The 16,869-nt window shown below is 44.2% G+C and overlaps 1 long non-coding RNA gene across 1 annotated transcript; it reads left to right on the forward strand.

Moving 5' to 3' along the window:
* The first annotated feature begins 11,955 nt into the window (after positions 1–11,955).
* Positions 11,956–15,285, forward strand: LOC144487290 (uncharacterized). Its single transcript, XR_013496387.1, has 3 exons — positions 11,956–12,032; positions 13,517–13,573; positions 15,231–15,285. It is a non-coding gene; the product is annotated as an uncharacterized LOC144487290 (long non-coding RNA).
* Positions 15,286–16,869: the final 1,584 nt, after the last annotated feature.

A 16,869-nucleotide genomic window follows, 5' to 3' on the forward strand; every position in this document is an offset into this window, starting at 1 on the left:
ACAATAGTTGATATTGTAAAGAGTGATAGTGTGCTATGTACAGTGAGAGTGATTATACATAGTTATAGTGTGTGCTATGTACAGTGAGAGTGATTATACATAGTTATAGTGTGTGCGATGTACAGTGAGAGTGATTATACATAGTTATAGTGTGTATGTACAGTGATAGTGTGATTATACACGGTTATAGTGTGTGTTATGTACAGTGAGAGTGATTGTAAGACCATAAGACATAGGAGCAGAATTAGGCCACTCGGCCCATTGAGCCCGTTCTGCCATTCAATCATGGTGATCTTTTTCTCATCCTCATTCTCCTGCCTTTTCTCCAAAACCACTGATCCCCTTGTTAATCAAGAACCTATCTATCTTAACGACACTCAATGACCTGGCCTTCACAGCCTTCAGTAGAACAGTACAGCACAGAACAGGCCCTTCGGCCCATGATGTTGTGCCGAGCTTTATCTGAAACCAAGATCAAGCTATCCCACTCCCTATCATCCTGGTGTGCTCAATGTGCCTATCCAATAACCGCTTAAATGTTCCTAAAGTGTCTGACTGCACTATCACTGCAGGCAGTCTATTCCACACCCCAACCACTCTCTGCGTAAAGAACCTACCTCTGATATCCTTCCTATATCTCCCACCATGAACCCTATAGTTATGCCCCCTTGTAATAGCTCCATCCATCCGAGGAAATAGTCTTTGAAAAGCCTTTGAAGTCTTCTGCGGCAAATAGTTCACCACTCTCTGGCTGAAGAAATTCCTCTTCATCTGTGTTTTAAAGGATCATCCCTTTAGTCTGAGGTTGTGCCCTCTGGTTGTAGATTTTCCTACTAGTGGAAACATCCTCTCCATATCCATTCTATCCAGACCTCGCAGTATCCTGTAAGTTTCAATAAGATCCCCTCTCATCTTTCTAAACTCCAGTGAGTACAGACCCAGAGTCCTCAACCATTCCTCATATGAAAATCTCTTCATTCCAGGGATCATTCTTGTGAACCTTCCCTGGACCCTTTCCAAGGCCAGCACATCCTTCCTTAGATATGAGGCCCAAAACTGCTCACAATACTCCAAATGGGATCTGACCAGAACCTTATACAGCCTCAGAAGTACCTCCCTGCTCTTGTATTCTCGCCCTCTCGACATGAATGCTAACATTGCATTTGCCTTCCTAACTGCTGACTGAACCTGCACGTTAACCTTAAGAGAATCTTGAACAATGACTCCCAAGTCCCTTTGTGTTTCTGATTTTCTAAGCATTTTCCCATTTAGAAAATAGTCTATGCCTCCATTCCTCCTTCCAAAGTGCATAACCTCACACTTTTCCACATTGTATTCCATCTGCCATTTCTTTGCCCACTCTCCTAACATGTCCAAGTCCTTCTGCAGCCCCCTCACTTCCTCAACATTACCTGTCCCTCTACATATCTTTGTATCATCTGCAAACTTAGCAATAGTGTCTTCAGTTCCTTCCTTCAAATCGTTAATGTATATTGTGAAATGTTGTGGTCCAACTGACCCCTGAGGCACACCACTAGTCACCGGCTGCCATCCTGAAAAAGACCCTTTTATCCCCACTCTCTGCCTTCTGCCAGTCAGCCAATTCTCTATCCATACACAGTTATAGTGTGTATGTACAGTAAGAGTGTGATTATACACAGTAATAGTGTGTGTTATGTACAGTGAGTGAGATTATACACAGTTATAGTGTGTGTTATGTAGAGTGTGTGATTACACACAGTTATAGTGTGTGTTATGTACAGTGAGTGTGATTATACAGTTAGTGTGTAATGTACAGTGAAAATTTGATTATACACAGTTATAGTGAGAGTTATCTACAGTGAGTGAGATTATGCATAGTTATAGTGTGTGCTATGTACAGTAAAAGTGATTATAAACAGTGTGTTCTATGTACAGTGAGTGTGATTATACACAGTTATAGTGTGTGTTATGTACAGTGAGTGAGATTATACATAGTTATAGCATGTGTAATGTACAGTGAGAGTGTGATTATATACAGTTATAGTGTGTGTTATGTACAGTGAGTGAGATTATACATAGTTATAGCATGTGTAATGTACAGTAAGAGTGTGATTATATACAGTTATAGTGTGTATGTACAGTGGGAGTGATTGTACACAGTTATAGTGTGTTATGTACAGTGAATGTGATTATACACAGTTATAGTGTGTTATGTACCGTGAGTGTGATTACACACATTTATAGTGTGTGTTATACACAGTGAGTGTGATTATGCACAGTTATAGTGTGTGTTATATACAGTGGGAGTGATTATACACAGTTATAGTGTGTGATACGTAGAGTGTGCGATTATACACAGTTATATTGTCTGTTATGTACAGAGTGTGTGATTACACAGTTATAGTGTGTTATGTACAGTGAGAGTGTGATTATACAGTTATAGTGTGTAATGTACAGTAAAAATGTGATAATAAACAGTGTGAACTATCTACAGTGAGTGAGATTATACACAGTTATAGTGTGTGTGTTATGTACAGTGAGTGTGATTATACACAGCTATAGCATGTGTAATGTACAGTGAGTGTGATTATATACAGTTATAGTGTGCAGGTACAGTGGGAGTGAATATACACAGTTATAGTGTGTAGGTACAGTGAGTGTGATTATACACAATTATAGTGTGTGTTGTGTAGTGAGTGTGATTATACACAATTATAGTGTGTGTTATGTACAGCGAGTGTGATTATACTCAGTTATAGTGTGTTATGTACAGCGAGTGTGTGATTATACACAGTTATAGTGTGTGTTATGTGCAGTGAATGTGATTATACATTGTTATAGTGTGTGTTGTATACAGTGAGTGTGATTATACACAGTTATTTTGTGTGTTACGTACAGTGAGTGTGATTATACACAGTTATAGTGTGTGTTATATACAGTGAGTGTGATTGTACACAGTTATAGATTGTGTGTTATGTGCAGTGAATGTGATTATACACAGTTATAGTGTGTGTTATGTACAGCGAGTGTGTGATTATACACAGTTATAGTGTGTGTGTTATGTACAATGAATGGGATTATGCACAGTTATAGTGTGAGTTATCTACAGTGAGTGTGATTATACACTGTTATAGTGTGTGTTATATACAGTGAATGTGATTATACGCAGTTATAGTGTGTGTGTTATGTACAATGAATGTGATTATACACAGTTATAGTGTGAGTTATCTACGGTGAGTGTGATTATACACAGTTATAGTGTGTTATGTACAGTGACTGTGATTATACACTGTTATAGTGTGTGTTATTAACAGTGAGTGTGATTATACACAGTTATAGTGTGTGTTATGTACAATGAATGGGATTATACACAGTTATCGTGTGTGTTATGTACAGTGAGTGTGATTACACACTGTTACAGTGTGCATTATGTAGAATATGTGATTATACATAGTTATAGTGTATGTTATGTACAGAGAGTGTGTGATTACACACAGTCATAGTGTGTGTTATGTACAGTGAGAGTGTGATTATACAGTTATAGTGTGTAATGTACAGTAAAAATGTGATTATACACAGTTATAGTGTGTGTTATGTACAGTGAGTGTGATTATACACAGTTATAGTGTGTTATGTACAGTGAGTGTGATTATACACTGTTATAGTGTGTTATATACAGTGAGAGTGATTATACACAGGGATAGTGTGTGTTATATACAGTGGGTGTGATTAAGCACAGTTATAGTGTGAGTTATCTACAGTGAGTGTGATTATACACAGTTATAGTGTGTGTTATGTACAGTGAGTGTGATTACACACTGTTATAGTGTGTGTTATATACAGTGAATGTGATTATACACAGTTATCGTGTGTGTGTTATGTAGAATGAATGGGACTATATACAGTTATAGTGTGTGTTATGTACAGTGAGAGTGTGATTATACAGTTATAGTGTGTAATGTACAGTAAAAATGTGATTATACACAGTTATAGTGTGTTATGTACAGTGACTGTGATTATACACTCTTATAGTGTGTGTTATTAACAGCGAGTGTGATTATACACAGTTATAGTGTGTGTTATGTACAATGAATGGGATTATACACAGTTATCGTGTGTGTTATGTACAGTGAGTGTGATTACACACAGTTATAGTGTGCGTTATGTAGAATATGTGATTATACATAGTTATAGTGTATGTTATGTACAGAGAGTGTGATTACACACAGTTATAGTGTGTGTTATGTAGAATATGTGATTATACATAGTTATAGTGTATGTTATGTACAGTGAGTGTGATTACACACAGTTATAGTGTGCGTTATGTAGAATATGTGATTATACATAGTTATAGTGTCTGTTATGTAGAGAATGTGTGATTACACACAGTCATAGTGTGTGTTATGTACAGTGAGAGTGTGATTATACAGTTATAGTGTGTGTTATGTACAGTGAGAGTGTGATTATACAGTTATAGTGTGTAATGTACAGTAAAAATGTGATTATACACAGTTATAGTGTGTGTTGTCTACAGTGAGTGAGATTATGCATAGTTATAGTGTGTTACGTACAGTGGGTGTGATTATACACAGTGTGTGCTATGTACAGTAAAAGTGTTTATAAACAGTGTGTGCTATGTACAGTGAGTGTGATTATACACAGTTATAGTGTGTTAAGTACTGTGAGTGTGATTATACACAGTTATAGTGTGTGTTATGTACAGTGAGTGTGATTATACACAGTTATAGTGTGTTATGTACAGTGAGTGTGATTATACACTGTTATAGTGTGTTATATACAGTGAGAGTGATTATACACAGGGATAGTGTGTGTTATGTACAGTGAGTGTGATTATGCACAGTTATAGTGTGTGTTATATACAGTGGGTGTGATTAAGCACAGTTATAGTGTGAGGTATCTACAGTGAGTGTGATTATACACAGTTATAGTGTGTGTTATGTACAGTGAGTGTGATTACACACTGTTATAGTGTGTGTTATATACAGTGAATGTGATTATACACAGTTATCGTGTGTGTGTTATGTAGAATGAATGGGACTATATACAGTTATAGTGTGTGTTATGTACAGTGAGTGTTTGATTATACACAGTTATCGTGTGTGTTATGTACAGTGAGAGTGTGATTATACAGTTATAGTGTGTAATGTACAGTAAAAATGTGATTATACACAGTTATAGTGCGTTATCTACAGTGAGTGGGATTATGCATAGTTACAGTGTGTCTTATGTACAGTGAATGTGATTATACACAGTGTGTGCTATGTACAGTGAATGTGATTATACACAGTGTGTGTTATGTACAGTGAGATTATACATAGTTATATCATGTGTAATGTACAGCGAGTGTGATTATATACAGTTAGTGTGTATGTACAGTGGGAGTGATTATACACAGTTATAGTGTGTTATGTACAGTGAGTGTGATTATACTCTGTTATAGTGTGTGTTATATACAGTGAGAGTGATAACACACACTATAACTGTGTATAATGTACTTGAGTGTGATTATACACTGTTATAGTGTGTGTTATGTACAGAGAGTGTGATTATGCACAGTTATAGTGTGTGTTATATACAGTGGGTGTGATTATGCAGTTATACTGTGTGTTGTATGCAGTGAGTGTGATTGTACACAGTTATAGTGTGTGTTATGTACAGCGAGTGTGTGATTATACACAGTTATAGTGTGCATTATGTAGAGTGTGTGATTATACACAGTTATAGTGTCTTATGTACAGAGTGTGTGATTACACACAGTTATAGTGTGTGTTATGTACAGTGAGAGTGTGATTATACAGTTATAGTGTGTAATGTACAGTAAAAATGTAATTATACACAGTTATAGTGTGAGTTATCTACAGTGAGTGAGATTAGGCCGGTGAGCTTGACGTCCGTGGTAGGGAAGTTGTTGGAGAGGATTCTGAGAGATAGGATGTATGCGCATTTAGAAAAGAATAAACTCATTAACGATAGTCAGCATGGTTTTGTGAGAGGGAGGTCATGCCTCACTAACCTGGTGGAGTTTTTTGAAGAAGTGACTAGAATGGTTGACGAGGGAAGGGCCGTGGATATCGTCTATATGGACTTTAGTAAAGCGTTTGACAAAGTCCCTCATGGTAGGTTGGTGCAAAAGGTTGGATCTCATGGGATAAATGGGGAGGTGGCTAGATGGGTGGAGAACTGGCTTGGTAACAGAAGACAGAGGGTGGTCGTGGAAGGGTCTTTTTCCAGCTGGATGCCTGTGACTAGTGGTGTTCCGCAGGGCTCTGTATTGGGACCTCTGCTGTTTGTGATTTATATAAACGATCTGGAAGAATGTGTAACTGGGGTGATCAGTAAGTTTGCGGACGACACGAAAATGGCTGGACTTGCAGATAGTGAGGAACATTGTCAGAGGCTACAGAAGGATATAGATAGGCTGGAAATTTGGGCAAAGAAATGGCAGATGGAGTTCAATCCAGATAAATGCGAAGTGATGCATTTTGGTCGAACTAACGTAGGGGGGAGCTATATGATAAATGGCAGAACCATAAAAGGTGTAGATACGCAGAGGGACCTGGGTGTGCAAGTCCACAGATCCTTGAAGGTGACATCACAGGTGGAGAAGGTAGTGAACAAGGCATGTGGCATGCTTCCCTTTATAGGACGGAGCATAGAGTATAAAAGTTGAGGTCTGATGTTGCAGATGTATAGAACGTTGGTTCGGCCGCATTTGGAATACTGCGCCCAGTTCTGGTCGCCACACTACCAGAAGGACGTGGAGGCTTTCGAGAGAGTGCAGAGGAGGTTTACCAGGATGTTGCCTGGTGTGGAAGGGCTTAGCTATGAGGAGGGATTGGGTAAACTGGGGTTGTTCTCTCTGGAAAGACGGAGGATGAGGGGTGACCTAATAGAGGTGTATAAAATTATGAAAGGCATGGGTAGGGTGAACGGTGGGAAGCTTTTTCCCAGGTCGGTGGTGACGTTCACGAGGGGTCATAGGTTCAAGGTGAGGGGTGGGGGGGGGGGGAGGTTTAACACGGATATCAGAAGGACGTATTTTACACAGAGGGTAGTGGGGGCCTGGAGTGCGCTGCCGGGCAAGGTGGTGGAGGCGGACTCACTGGGAACGTTTAAGACTTATCTAGATAGCCACATGAACAGAGTGGGAATGGAGGGATACAAAAGAATGGTCTAGTTTGGACCAGGGAGCGGTGCGGGCTTGGAGAGCCGAAGGGCCTGTTCCTGTGCTGTATTGTTCTTTGTTCTTTGTTTATGCATAGTTATAGTGTGTGCTATGTACAGTAAAAGTGATTATAAACAGTGTGTGCTATGTACAGTGAGTGTGATTATACACAGTTATGGTGTGTGTTAGGTACAGAGTATGTGATTATACACAGTTATAGTGTGTGTTATGTACAGAGAGTGTGATTATACACAGTAATAGTGTGTGTTATGTACAGTGAGTGTGATTATACATAGTTATAGCATGTGTAATGTACAGTGAGTGTGTGATTATATACAGTTAGTGTGTATGTACAGTGGGAGTGATTATACAATTAGTGTGTGTTATGTACAGAGTGTGATTATACACAGTTATAGTGTGTGTTATGTGCAGTGAATGTGATTATACACAGTTATAGTGTGTGTTATGTACAGTGAGTGTGATCATGCACAGTTATAGTGTGTGTTATGTACAGCGAGTGTGTGATTATACACAGTTATAGTGTGTGTTATGTACAGTGAGTGTGATCATACACAGTTATAGTGTGTGTTATGTACAGCGAGTGTGTGATTATACACTGTTGTCGTGTGTGTTATGTACAGTGAGTGTGATTATACACTGTTATAGTGTGTGTTATATACAGTGAGTGTGATTATACACTGTTATAGTGTGTGTTATATACAGTGAGTGTGATTATGCACAGTTATAGTGTGTGTTATGGACAGTGAGTGTGATTATGCACAGTTACAGTGTGTGTTATGTACAGTGAATGGGATTATACACATTTATAGTGTGTGTTATGTGCAGCATTTGTGTGATTATCTGCAGTTACAGCGTGTGTGTTATGTACAGTGAATGTGATTATACACAGTTATAGTGTGTGTGTTATGTACAGTGAGAGAATGATTATATACTGTTATAGTGTGTGTTATATACAGTGAATGTGATTATACACAGTTATAGTGTGTGTGTTATGTACAGTGAGAGAGTGATTATATACTGTTATAGTGTGTGTTATATATAGTGAATGTGATTATACACAGTTATAGTGTGTGTGTTATGTACAGTGAGAGAGTGATTATATACTGTTATAATGTGTGTTATATACAATGAATGTGATTATACACAGTTATAGTGTGTGTGTTATGTACAGTGAGAGAGTGATTATATACTGTTATAATGTGTGTTATATACAGTGAATGTGATTATACACAGTTATAGTGTGTGTTATGTACAGTGAGAATGTGATTATACACTGTTATAGTGTGTGTTATGTACAGTGAGAGAGTGATTATATACTGTTATAATGTGTGTTATATACAGTGAATGTGATTATACACAGTTATAGTGTGTGTTATGTACAGTGAGAATGTGATTATACACTGTTATAGTGTGTGTTATGTACAGTGAGAGAGTGATTATATACTGTTATAATGTGTGTTATATACAGTGAATGTGATTATACACAGTTATAGTGTGTGTTATATACAGTGAATGTGATTATACACAGTTATAGTGTGTGTTATGTACAATGAATGTGATTATACACAGTTATAGTGTGTGTTATGTACAGTGAGAATGTGATTATACACTGTTATAGTGTGTACTAATGAACAATATTATATATATCATTCTGTCACTTGTTCTTGACAGTATTTGCTGCATTTTTCAGTGCACTGCCCACTGCTGATTTGAATGTTGCCTTTTACAGTCATGATGTCTTCCCCAGATCCTTTGATCCCCGTTTGCCCCAAGAGCTATATCTAACTCCTTGAAATCACACAATGTTTTCGCCTCACCTGAAGAAGGAGCTTAAGGCTCCGAAAGCTTGTGGCTTTTGCTACCAAATAAACCTGTTGGACTTTAACATGGTGTTGTTAATCTTCTCACTGGGTTTTACAGTGGCAGCTTGTCACTCTTAAGTGCTGAATTTCAATCTCTTTTCAGGGACGTAATGGCCGGCCTGGGCTACCTGGTGCTGATGGGCTTCCCGGGCCCCCCGGTACATCGCTGATGCTTCCGGTAAGTAGCCATGTGAGGGATGCAGTTTGGGTGGGAAACGGGATCTTCGGGGTGGGGTGGATGTGGTGGGGTGCCGCATTGGGCCCCTTGGGTCAAACATAGAAACACATGTAGAAAATAGGAGCAGGAATAGGCCATTCAGCCCTTCGAGCCTGCTCCCCGTTTCATTATGGCCATGGCTGATCATCCAACTCAGTATCCTGATCCTGCCTTCCCCAGATCCTTTGATCCCCATTTGCCCCAAGAGCTATATCTAACTCCTTGAAATCACACACTGTTTTGGCCTCAACTACTTTCTGTGGCAGCAAATTCCACAGATTCACCACTCCCTGGGTGAAGATCTTTCTTCTCGCCTTAATCCTGAAAAGTTTACCCCTTATCCTCAAACTATGATCCCTTGTTCTGGACTCCCCCACTATCAGGATCATTCTGACTGAATTTAAGTTTAAGTTTTAAGTTTATTTGTTAATGCCACAAGTAGGCTTACATTAACACTGCAATTAAGTTATTGTGAAAATCCCCTAGTCACCACACTCCGGTGCCTGTTCGGGCACACGGAGGGAGAATTTAGCATGGCCAATGGACATAACCAGTACGTCTTTTGGACTGTGGGAGGAAACCGGAGCACCCAGAGGAAGCCCACACAGACAAGGGGAGAATGTGCAGACTTCGCACAGACAGTGACCCAAGCCGGGAATCAAACCCGGGTCCCTGGTGCTGTGAGGCAGCAGTGCTAACCACTGTGCCACTGTGTCTCCCTGTCTGATCCGTGGTGACAAACCCTATGTCGAAAACAGTGAGTAGTTTATCCCTAATTATTCCATAAGAACCCCTGATATTCAATGTATTCATGAAACCTCTCATTGTTCTTCTCCACATCAAACACTGTGTGATTGTTCCTTATGAGATGGAATGGCATGAATTGGAGACAATTTCAAATTCCTCTGTTCGGTGTTCATTCCACGCTGGTGAATGTGATCATGTCTTGTCTTTTTGAAGTGCGTTGAACACACTGGAAGGACACATAAAGTGAAGTTTATTTATTTATTAGTCACAAGTAGGCTCGCATTAACACTACAATGAAGTTACTATGAAAATCCCCTATTGCCACAGTCCGGCCCTGTTCAGGTACACCGAGGGAGAATTTAGCATGGCCAATGCACCTAACCTGCATGTCTTTGAACATGCTCGTCACCTGGACAATGCTCACATTTGGAAACACCAGATGACCACCTTCCCAGTCCAATTTCCTCTTGGACAAGTCAGTGGTTCCAAAATTACAGGGAACAGGTTTGGGAAGGTGTCCCCAGGATCAGTAATTGAGAAATGATGGTGTGATCACATGTAGAAAACATTGAGAAATCAGAGGAATTCACTGAGTGCCCCCACAGGAACACATTGAGAAATGACAGGAAATGAGTGTGTGTGTTTCCAGTAGGGACACACTGAGGAATTACAGGAAATGAGTGTGTGTGTTTCCAGTAGGGACACACTGAGGAATTACAGGAAATGAGTGTGTGTGTTTCCAGTAGGGACACACTGAGGAATTACAGGAAATGATTGTGTGTGTTTCCAGTAGGGACACACTGAGGAATTACAGGAAATGAGTGTGTGTGTTTCCAGTAGGGACACACTGAGGAATTACAGGAAATGATTGTGTGTGTCCAGCAGGAACATATTGAGAAATTATAGGAAATGATTGTGTGTGTCCCCAACAGGAACATATTGAGAAATTATAGGAAGTGATGTGTGTGTTCCCAGTAGGGACACACTGATCAATTACAGGAAATGATTGTGTGTGTTCCCAGCAGAAACACATTGAGAAATTAATGGAAATGATTGTTTCCCCAGCAGGGACCGTTTGAAAAATTACAGGAAATGATTGTGTGTGTTCTCAACAGCTACACACTGATAAATTACAGGAAATGATTGTGTGTCCCTCCAGCAGAAACACATTGAAAATTACAGGAAATGATTGTTTTCCCAGCAGGGACCGCTTGAGAAATTACAGGAAATTATTATGTGTGTGTCCCCAATAGGAACACATTGAGAAATTATGGAAAATGATTGTGCGTCTCCAGATGGAACACATTGAGAAAATGCAGGCAATGATTTTGTGTCTCCAACACGAACTCATTGAGAAATTACAGGCAATGATTGTTTGTGTCCAGCAGGAACAGATTGTGAAATTGCAGAAAATAATTGTGTCCCCCCGCCAACGAGAACACATTGAGGAATTACAGGAAATGATTGTGTGTGTTCCCAGCAGGAAGATGTTGAGGTATTGCAGGCAATGATTAGAGGGAATGACAAGATTATTCACAATTTCTGGAGATATGCATTTGATTACCTTCCCAGCCCATCTGAGAGCTTCACAATCCTACAGACGAAGGTTGGGTCACTGAGCGCGTTTCCCCACATATAGGCGAGAATCCTCACTGAGAACGACTCTGACGTTTTGACAGTGGGGAAAACACAGACTACATGAGTCCCTGAAGCCAAGGTATGTGTTTCTTGTGGGCACAAGTTGGCACGAGTCAGATTACTGGAGCCACGTGCTTAGCTGGGCTCAGGCAGAGCCCGAGGTGCTGAGCAGCATGGGAGTTAGGTGTCTGTTTGGCCATCAGTCTCTTTCTCTTTGTACAGCTTTACATTTCTCAAACCACCTGCCTCACTTTGTGTGTGCCTGTGTGTGTGTTTTTGTTTCTGTTTTCAGTTCCGATTTGGTGCGAGTGGAGGTGACAAGGGACCAGTTGTGTCTGCACAAGAGGCCCAGGCGCAGGCAATCCTGCAACAGGCCCGGGTAAGTATGGACCCTGACCGATTGAGGCTGTAACTCTGGCCAGCTGAGCACTGGGACCTCTGCACCCAATGCCCATTCGCCACCAACAGCCAGCCCTACCTGCCACCCCCTCGCCCACTGTCTCACCTCACTTCCCCAGGATCAGCCCAGATCAACCCATGCTGCGGGACAGAGGATTTTCTCCACATCCACCGTGATTAGCCTGTCCAGCAATGGCAGAGTGCGAGTAGTATAACCTGGAGATCACTTCAGGAGAGGACGTGCGGGGACAAGGGGCCAGGAGGAACAATGTTCCTGTTAAAGGGAATGTCCCTTATTTTAACTGTTTTTCCCATCTCCCTTATGTTTTCTTCTCTAATTCCAGGACAGCCAGTGGGAGATTCATCCTTGTGGCATTTTGGTGCGGTGGGATGGTGGTGGGGGAATTGGGGTGGTGAGGAAGGTGGGGGAAGGCGGGGAGGGTTGTTCGGTGTGGTGCCTCCTTCTGCCTTTGCCTCGAGGTTTTTTTACGGCAAGTGTGTGTGTTGTGGCCCTTGGCCACCGGGGAGCATTGTGGTCACCAAGCATTGGGCCTACAGCCGAGAATGTAGTAATCCTGCCCTTGTAGTAGTAGTAACCCTGAGCCACTCGATTCTTTTGTGGACCCTTCCCACAACCTACTGCCTCTCACCTACCATCTTGGCTGGAAGTAGCCTCCCTGCCTCTGAGCCAGGACTCCAAATTCAAATCCCACCCCCACTTGATGGCCCCACAAAGGTGTGTTCCTAACGTGGTCAAATCACGCGCCGATGGTAGGCGGCAAGAGTGCGAGAGGTTCCTGGTAGGAATGCTGAGGCCCCTACCATTGCCGTCCGTAGCCCCAGGCTGCGACATGCATGTTGCCATGACTCCCTGAGCGAACTGGCATGCACCACCGACAGGGCATTGGCAAGACCATAATGGGGCTGGGGGAAAATTGAACGTAGGTTTATGAAAGAAAAACCATCAAGGATCGTGGGTTGGCAAACCTAACCCCGTTGGTTAAGAAAGAAGTTGAGAGCCAACGGAGAACTGTAGGCCCAAAGCCTGCCTTCAGTCATTGATCAAATCTATTATTAGTACGGACTTGCCAACATGGTATTAGGGGTCTTAAGGGTAGCCACTGACACCCCCCCCCCCCCCCCCCCCCCCCCCCCCCCCCCCGACCCCCCAACCCTCTCCCAACTTCTGCGTAAGAAGATCTCGGTTCGAGGCCCAGCCCAATCTGCAATCCATCCAGCAGGCGCCAATGGCAGGTGGGAAGGAAGTTGAAAGTGCATTTGCCACATTGACTGACTAGTAACCTGTTACAAAGAACAGTACAGCACAGGAAACAGGCCCTTCGGCCCTCCAAGCCTGTGCCGCTCATTTGGCCCAACTAGACCATTCGTTTGTATCCCTCCATTCCCAGACTGCTCATGTTACACCAGCAGCCCAGCCCTGACCTCTCTCTCTTCCTCTTGCAGTTGGCTTTGCGAGGACCGTCAGGACCCATGGGTTTCACAGGACGACCCGGGCCATTGGTAAGTCCTCTCCTCCCTTCACCTTGCTTGCAGGTCGGTTTGCTGCGGCGGTAGGGGGTGGGGGGAGGGGGAGTGGAGTTAACGCAGCAATGAGATACAGGAGCTGGTGACTGAGGGAGTGGGAGGTAACAAAATCATCCAATCTTACCATCATGGTTCAGTGCATCACCTCAGAGTCAGACAATCAACAGTTCAAATCCTGCACTGTCAGAGGGTCAGTGCTGAGGGAGTGCTGCACTGTCAGAGGGTCAGTGCTGAGGGAGTGCTGCACTGTCAGAGGGTCAGTGCTGAGGGAGTGCTGCACTGTCAGAGGGTCAGTGCTGAGGGAGTGCTGCACTGTCAGAGGGTCAGTGCTGAGGGAGTGCTGCACTGTCAGAGGGTCAGTGCTGAGGGAGTGCTGCACTGTCAGAGGGTCAGTACTGAGGGAGTGCTGCACTGTCAGAGGGTCAGTGCTGAGGGAGTGCTGCACTGTCAGAGGGTCAGTGCTGAGGGAGTGCTGCACTGTCAGAGGGTCAGTACTGAGGGAGTGCTGCACTGTCAGAGGGTCAGTACTGAGGGAGTGCTGTACTGAGGGAGTGCTGCACTGTCAGAGGGTCAGTGCTGAGGGAGCGCTGCACTGTCAGAGGGTCAGTGCTGAGGGAGTGCTGCACTGTCAGAGGGTCAGTACTGAGGGAGTGCTGCACTGTCAGAGGGTCAGTGCTGAGGGAGTGCTGCACTGTCAGAGGGTCAGTACTGAAGGAGTGCTGCACTGTCAGGGGGTCAGTACTGAGGGAGTGCTGCACTGTCAGAGGGTCAGTACTGAGGGAGTGCTGCACTGTCAGAGGGTCAGTACTGAGGGAGTGCTGCACTGTCAGAGGGTCAGTACTGAGGGAGTGCTGCACTGTCAGAGGGTCAGTGCTGAGGGAGTGCTGCACTGTCAGAGGGTCAGTGCTGAGGGAGTGCTGCACTGTCAGAGGGTCAGTACTGAAGGAGTGCTGCACTGTCAGGGGGTCAGTACTGAGGGAGTGCTGCACTGTCAGAGGGTCAGTGCTGAGGGAGTGCTGCACTGTCAGAGGGTCAGTACTGAAGGAGTGCTGCACTGTCAGGGGGTCAGTACTGAGGGACTGCTGCACTGTCAGAGGGTCAGTACTGAGGGAGTGCTGCACTGTCAGAGGGTCAGTACTGAGGGAGTGCTGCACTGTCAGAGGGTCAGTGCTGAGGGAGTGCTGCACTGTCAGAGGGTCAGTGCTGAGGGAGTGCTGTACTGTCAGAGGGTCAGTACTGAGGGAGTGCTGCACTGTCAGAGTGTCAGTGCTGAGGGAGTGCTGCACTATCAGAGGGTCAGTGCTGAGGGAGTGCTGCACTGTCAGAGGGTCAGTGCTGAGGGAGTGCTGCACTGTCAGAGTGTCAGTGCTGAGGGAGTGCTGTACTGTCAGAGGGTCAGCACTGCTCCTGAATCTCCACTTGTCCCTTTGTTCAGGATGTGGGACTCCAGTCTGCTCAGATTGCTTCTGTCAGATCAATGATCCTTAGCACGTGACAAAAGTTGAAGAAACTGATTGCATGACTGAATGATATACAGTGTAACTGATCGAATGCCCCACCCTCGAGCGCCCATAGACGATTACCACATGTTGTTTTGGCTCTTGTTGATCGAAATGTTGCTCTTATTTTCCAGGGAAGTCCCGGTGGATCAGGGGTGAAGGGTGAGCGAGGAGATCTGGGACCCCAGGTAAGAAACTCAGTGTAGCTCAGCTCGCACACGTGAACCGGGGCGAGGCAGTGAGTGAGAGTATGGGGGAGGGGTGGGTTACAGTGAGTGAGAGTCCGGGGGTCTACACTGAGTGAGAGTGCGGAGGGGTACAGTGAGTGAGAGTGCGGGGGGGTTACAGTGAGTGAGAGTGCGGGGGTTTACAGTGAGTGAGAGTGCGGGGTGATTACAGTGAGTGAGAGTGTGGGGGGGTTACAGTGAGTGAGAGTGTGGGGGGGTTACAGTGAGTGAGAGTGCGGGGGGATTACAGTGAGTGAGAGTGCGGGGGGGTTACAGTGAGTGAGAGTGCGGGGGGATTACAGTGAGTGAGAGTGTGGGGGGGTTACAGTGAGTGAGAGTGTGGGGGGGTTACAGTGAGTGAGAGTGTGGGGGGGGTTACAGTGAGTGAGAGTGTGGGGGGGGTTACAGTGAGTGAGAGTGTGGGGGGGGTTACAGTGAGTGAGAGTGTGGGGGGGGTTACAGTGAGTGAGAGTGTGGGGGATTACAGTGAGTGAGAGTGTGGGGGGGTTACAGTGAGTGAGAGTGTGGGGGGGTTACAGTGAGTGAGAGTGTGGGGGGGTTACAGTGAGTGAGAGTGTGGGCGGGTTACAGTGAGTGAGAGTGTGGGGGGATTACAGTGAGTGAGAGTGTGCGGATGACACGAAGATGGCTGGAATTGCGGATAGCGAAGAGCATTGTCGGGCAATACAGCAGGATATAGATAGGCTGGAAAATTGGGCGGAGAGGTGGCAGATGGAGTTTAATCCGGATAAATGCGAAGTGATGCATTTTGGAAGAAATAATGTAGGGAGGAGTTATACAATAAATGGCAGAGTCATCAGGAGTATAGAAACACAGAGGGACCGAGGTGTGCAAGTCCACAAATCCTTGAAGGTGGCAACACAGGTGGAGAAGGTGGTGAAGAAGGCATATGGTATGCTTGCCTTTATAGGACGGGGTATAGAGTATAAAAGCTGGAGTCTGATGATGCAGCTGTATAGAACGCTGGTTAGGCCACATTTGGAGTACTGCGTCCAGTTCTGGTCGCCGGACTACCAGAAGGACGTGGAGGCATTGGAGAGAGTGCAGAGAAGGTTTACCAGGATGTTGCCTGGTATGGAGGGTCTTGGCTATGAGGAGAGATTGGGTAGACTGGGGTTGTTCTCCTTGGAAAGACGGAGAATGAGGGGAGATCTAATAGAGGTATACAAGATTATGAAGGGTATAGATAGGGTGAACAGTGGGAAGCTTTTTCCCAGGTCGGAGGTGACGATCACGAGGTATCACGGGCTCAAGCTGAGAGGGGCGAAGTATAACTCAGACATCAGAGGGACGTTTTTTACACAGAGAGTGCTGGGGGCCTGGAATGCGCTGCCAAGTAGGGTGGTGGAGGCAGGCACGCTGACATCGTTTAAGACTTACCGGGATAGTCACATGAGCAGCCTGGGAATGGAGGGATACAAACGATTGGTCTAGTTGGACCAAGGAGCGGCACAGGCTTGGAGGGCCGAAGGGCATGTTTCCTGTGCTGTACTGTTCTTTGTTCTTTGTTTTTGTTCTTTGTTAC

This window comes from Mustelus asterias, unplaced genomic scaffold (genome assembly GCF_964213995.1).
Source record: "Mustelus asterias unplaced genomic scaffold, sMusAst1.hap1.1 HAP1_SCAFFOLD_704, whole genome shotgun sequence".
Lineage (NCBI taxonomy): Eukaryota > Metazoa > Chordata > Chondrichthyes > Carcharhiniformes > Triakidae > Mustelus > Mustelus asterias.